We start from the raw sequence: 6,843 nt of genomic DNA on the forward strand, positions 1-6,843 counted from the left end.
CACCTGAGTACTCTATGAGGATAACACGTTCTTTTAGTTTTTTTATTATAAAAAAATCAATATTATAATTTTCATTTTTGTTATTTAATGAATAAAAATATACAAGAATAAGAATGCAACATTCTTTATTGAATATACCTAATTTTATACAACAAGAATTCTAAGCCTCATACCAACATAGAATAATATTTTATGCAATAACTATAATAGTAAACAATCTACATTTCCGACCAATAGAAGATAATAATAATATTCGTATGTTAGTAGGTGGATGAAAATCATGAACCCACACATGTTTTTGTATGAATTAAATAAACGTTTCAAACAATGCTCCTAAAATAGTATGGGTACGGTCTGAAATTTAATTTACGGCAACATCATACATTTCTAGCTAATGGCCCTTTTACACCGCAACTCATAAATTAGCTAAATACTTCATGAACTTATGGAACTGGATCAAATAAAGCTAAAAAATGGACGATTTTTTCTCGTTTTAGTTGAATAATTTACTATATGTATATAAATGTAATTTTGAGGGCGGTCCAATACTCCAAATATAAGTTATCCGTTAAAAAAAATTAAAACTAACCTTTTTATTGATAATGTTATTGTTCTGAAATTTTCAAAAAAAATGGATGTCATCCATTTACTTTTCGGGATAATGGAACTTTAAGGTTGCATTGGAATGCATCGTTATTTTTTCTTGTTGCAACTAGGGAGTTAACCTCTACAAGTAGTATGCAAAAACATAACATTACGAAAGGCATATACTAGAGCAGCGGTGCCCAACCCATAGCTCGCGAGCAACGTGCTGCTCGCGTATTCAGATTATGTATTAAGCGCGCAGTGTATGTCAAAAATCGACAAAATTGCTGCACAACTGTGGCAACATCTCGTCGATAATCACCACTGGCGAAAAGGCGAGAGTAATAGCATATTAGTATAATGGGCGAGACGAAGCGCGTTCTGACACAAGTGTCAGTTTGACAATTATATTTATCATATAGTTACCCTAATAATTATGTCTGAATATGAGCCAGAGAAAAAGAAAAAACGGACATACACTTAAAATTTTCAAGAAGATTGATTCTAATATATCTTCTTTTATTCGTATGGTTCCTATACCATTCATCCGATTACAATGAAACTTTAGTCAATTGTTATGCCCACACTCGCAAAGGTTTCTGAATTAGTACAACCATAATCTTCTTTTTCTTCTTCATTCTATCTTCTTTTATTCGTATGGTTCCTATACCATTCATCCAATTGCAATTAAACTTTCGTCTGTAGTTATGCCCACACCCGCGAAGGTTTCTGAATTAGTACAACCATCTTCTTCTTCTTTTTCTTCTTCAATTCTATATTCTTCTATTCGTATGCGTTCCTATACCATTCATCCGATTGCTATGAAATTTTGATCAGTTGTTGTGCGCACGCCCGCAAAAGTTTCTAAATTAGTACAACCATCTACTTCTTCTTCTATTCGTATGTGTTCCTATACTATTCAATATTCATCCAATTGCAATGAAACTTTGGTGAGTTGTCGTGCGCACATTATTTCTATGCGTTTCTATACCATTCATCCGATTGCGATAAAACTTTTGTCAGTTGTTGTGCGCACACCTGCGAAGGTTTCTAAATTAATATTATATAAAATACAAAGTTTGTTGCTTATTTGTCCCATGCAATTTTGAATTTTTTACTATTATATTAATACTATTAATAACGTTTGCATATTTTGGATTCGATTTTAATTCAGTGTTTTTTTGTTTGACCTTATGACTCATATTAGAATTATTTTCATATTGTCATATTTTATTAAACAGATATTGTAATATTGGAAAGATAATTACCTCTTATTATTTTTTAATTAATATCTAAGATAAATGTATCCATGAAGCGACCCTGTGCGAAGCCGGGTACTTCAGCTTGTAATATATAAATGAGTTGGTATCTAGATTCTAGATCATGACTTCTTGCGGTTTTCTTCTAATCCGGATCTACAGGATCTATATTAAAGTCAATTCTGTTATATTTTGTTAAAAAACATGTCAGATCAGTTTATAATTAATACTCCCAGTATTGGATGTGAACATTATCTTCTCAAATCTCATAAAGCAGGAAATCTTAAATATGTCAAGTGGTTAAATATTATAATATTAATCATTTCAACAACCCAAATCAAGTTTCGATTTTCCTAGAGATAGCTTCCCTCATTAATCCGTTGCAGGTATAGAAAATAATTATAACAGTTTATATTTCTAAATATAAAAAAATCTCAACATCGTAATAGTATACACTAGAAAACTTTTTGGAGTTAAAATTCATAGTAAGACATTACTTCGAACGCTACTCGGTTCAATATGTAAGTATATTTTAGAGGTTTTTCATAATTCTGTATTTTCAATAAAAAAATAACATCCTGAATGAATGTTAAAATATGTTAAGCCATGAATACTGAATACAAGAAATTCTAACATAGTTTCTTGCTACAAACGATGTGATAGTAGGAATAAGACTCAACAAGAAAAAAAATAATACAAGAAGAATAAACAAAATCTAGCATGCGCCCGTAAGCATTGTGATGTAATTCAATTTTATTATAAAACCAGAAGTTTTTTAAAATAAAATTTGTATCAATGAATCGGGCCGGTCGTCTCCACGAGCTGTAACGAAAGCGGTAGGTACGTAACGAATGCGCAGTTTGCGTTTACTGCAAACAATATAAAAAAACTTGAAATTCATTCACCTCCACAATCACTGGAAACATTTAACTCTCTTGAGCCCCGATTTATTCAAAATCTTTATGTTTTTGTAAGTAAATAATCATGTTATATAATATTTCACATTTTCCAAAAAATAAAGCTATAAATATGCAAATGTCTTCTATGTAGTTGCAAAGTCAATGACAGATGAAAAAACATACGCATTACGCACTAAAATAAATGTTACTAATTAAATTATACGTGTATATTATATACTGTGGTGGATATATAAAATAATAGAGAACATTTTGAAAAGAACATAAAGGCTGATTGGAAGATTTTCGAAGATGTTCTATCCGTTTTAGCGACTTCATTAATAATTATTAATCATTGTGGAATTACTACTTTTACATACGCAAGATTTTTTCTTGGTAGTGGTAAAAATATGAAGAGATTTAGTACCTACTAATTTTATAATAAAATATATAGATGTTTGCGACGAATACTGGGTGTGCGGTGGTATGACTTTAGGAGCAACGAGGAGATAAGTGAACGCACCAAGCAGCCTCTCATCACGCTGAAAGTGAAGAGGTGACGTTGGACCTGGCTCGGCCACGTGCTGCGGATGCCAGAAGAGAACTTTAACCTGGCTTGCCTGTTCTTCAAGCCGACCGGATTCCGGCGATCTGGAAGGCCGCTAAATACAATCTACAAAACGTATACAGCGGAGCTACGCGATGCTGGTTTGATCTGGAACGAAGCAAGAAGACTGGCGAGCGATAAGGATTCTTGGAGGCGCCGCGTGGTGTCCATATGCTCTAGTTAAGGGGTGGATATGGCCAAAAAAGAAGAATTTTATAAAGGGACTTTGGGTAATCTTTACTGTTATTTTACATAAGGCATGTTCTTAGTTATATAGATACCAGCAAAAAGTTCCTTATAACTAACAAGCATTCCGATATTTTTTCGTACGTCACGTAATGGTTTTCCATTTAGTAGGTATATTATATTTTTTTCTAGGTTCACCAACAAGGATCGTATTTTTTTTAAATGTACTACTTAAATTTAAATCTCTCCACCAATCTCTACATTTTGCAAGAAGGCATTGAGAGGCCAATAATAACATTTACTCGATCGAAACAGCGAGGAATATAATATTATCACATCATACCCGGGGGGGCTTCGTGGTAATTCTGAATTGGACGTTACCCCCTGCAATAATTGGACGAGTAGGCAATTAACCTTTTTCATGTCAATCCTAGATGTTTTTTCAAATTAAATTTGTATTTTCTGGTAATGTATCCAAATAATTGTAAAACTATCTAAATACTTTTTTTCTGAAAATCGATCTATTACTTTTATTTCATTTCTTAATGGAGATTTTCATTTTGTTTGTATTTTTTTTTATTCAACGAATAATTCACAAAATTTAATAACGTAGCTAGCTTTTATTGAAAATATGTAATTTGAAAACACTTATAAATATAATATAATCACTAGAAAAAATCCTTTTGCATAAAATATGACACCCATCAGGATTCAAACCAGCGCTCCCAGAATTCACACACATGTGCTCTGGCTACTAAGCTATACATATACTATCTAATGTTGACAAAGTTAACTAACGGGTTTTTATAGTATTCTCTAAAGCGCTTTTTAAATTGCGTTACTTATTGTCAATCGGCTTTTGTATTTTAAATGAAAGTATTGAGTAAAATTAATTATTTTTAACTTTAATTTTTACGTTAAAAAGCGTCCCGTTGATTTCTTTTCACACACACATATATATAACTACATATTATGCTAAAAACTGTTGTGATGCTATGTATATATATATTTCAAAATCACAGACGGGAGTAAAAATAACAATAATTTTACCATACAGGAAAGTAAAATAATATTCTAGCGACAAAAATATAATACTAGTATACCAACACACGGCCTTAAAGGTTTATCAAGCCATTTCAAATAGCAATATGTCGAAATGATCTTTTTGCGCTACGCCATGCGAAATTCTAGTTCGTGAAATATTTTACTAGTTCAAGATCATGACATTTTTTTCTTTACGTCATAATGTAATACTTCAAACGACTGAAATATTTGTTTTCTTTTTAATTAAATCCATAATATTTTCCCACGATACAATTCTTCTATAGTTTAAACAAATATATTAGTTTGATCGTTTGTAAAATAAATTTTATGAAACTAATATCTTATATTGGTGGAATTAAAATTAATTAATTTTACGTTGGTATAGATATTGTGATTTTATGTTATAGTTTAATGAATATTTTATGGTGTCACCATTTGTAGCAGTAGTAAAAATAAAATTATTATATGAGAGTTGTTATGATATTGTCTTTTTTGATGATATGGGACTTAGGTTTATTATTTAATTACCCAAGTAACTGTTTAAAATTTAATTTTTGCTTACTTTAATTATTTTGAATTTCTCTTTTCTTGGTCGTTTCTTTACGAATGAGCATTGTTACTACCTTAAAGTAGTGACCTCAGTAGTATTCTGAATGACCAAGACGAAGAGTGAAGGCTGCCATCAGTAAGCTTCTTCACTTGGTCGCTCCAGCGCGTCGACGCTCTTACTTATGCTTTGCCTTTCCCAGAAGCTATCCAAAACTATCAGTCTTTCCAGGTTATCTGATCGGCACTGAATATTATATCCAAAAAACTGCAGGATACGTCTTGGACATGTTTTAGAAAGCTGTTCCTTTATCTGAAGTCTTTGGATGACTGGTTCTACCTGTGGCCTGTTAAAGAAAAACGAAGCATTCGGCGCCAATACCACATTTTGAAGGCATCGATTGACTTCCGCTCCCTTGCCTTCAGTGTTGTCGACTTGGCATGGTAAAGAAATATGTAGAACACTAATATTTGAACAAGCATAATTTTGAATATATGTACCTAAATCTTCTTTTGTGATTTTATATTATATTCGATGATTATGATTTTTATGCAATTTTAAAAATTATTAATTTTATTGATTTTAAAAACGTTCAATTAGAGCGAATACGTGGCAGTGAACATAATGTATGTCTGTCTGTCTGTCAATCTGTCTGAGACATTATTTTTATAAATCACAAGAATGGAAACATTTTATTATGAATGGTTTCTTAATAAACAAAATGTTGGTATGTTTTCCATAATTTGTGAATTTGTGTAGCAATTTTTGCCGAAGATAAAATACAGAATATTTAGAACAAAGACTCTCCCACCCTAGTTTCTGTCATTATTTTTGCTTAGAAAGCGCTCACTATAAAGAAAAAACATTTTTAATAACCGTATTTGTGGCAAAATGCTTATTAAAATAATTTTAGATCTTTTACTTGTATATGTAGAAATTAATGAAAATAACATTTCAGGTGTAAGTGTACAACATTATTTTATGTAGAATAGAATTAGGATGTAATACGAATAACAGAGAATAAATAATTACTTCTTGTAAAATAAGTGAAGGCCTCCCTAAGTATTTCTACCTTTCTTATTAGTTCTTTACCACTATGATTTCTTGCCTAATTTAACGAGTTCGTCGATATAATGGATTTGAAGGCGGCCATGTGATCGTTTAGTGACCCTTGGATGCCACTTTATAACAACATCTATCCAGCGGTTATGTTCAGATTGAAATACAAATTTATTTATTTAACATATAGTTGAACATCACAAATTACAAATTCAAAGCGTTAACGACATGACAAACGATAAGTAATAAAAATATTTAAATAATGATATAGGGTAATATGAGTAAATACAAGTAAATAAAAGTACATAGACACTGAATGAACTCAGTGGTCCCTATCCTAAAAACTTATAAAGCAATGTCCACATAAACTTACTCTCACGTAAGTGAAATATATCAATATCCGTAGCGATTTGATTGAACATAGGCATATAATGGCAGGTTAGTTCGGCACCTTGGGAGAACAAACAATGGATGTTCCCGATTTCTAAGATAATTACCAGATACGCACGAGTCAATACTACCAAGAATGGTAGAGTTTCTTTTCACACCGCGTATAAGTCGGGAAAATATGTTGGTGACTTAATATAGATGTATCCTAACCTTTAAACTACAGTATGTTAGCATATCTAAGAGGTCCACAGATAATATTCATACAGCTTA

The sequence above is a fragment of the Rhyacophila brunnea genome, unplaced genomic scaffold (genome assembly GCF_057557595.1).
Source record: "Rhyacophila brunnea isolate RB1 unplaced genomic scaffold, BYU_Rbru_1.0 scaffold_4, whole genome shotgun sequence".
NCBI classification, from domain to species: domain Eukaryota; kingdom Metazoa; phylum Arthropoda; class Insecta; order Trichoptera; family Rhyacophilidae; genus Rhyacophila; species Rhyacophila brunnea.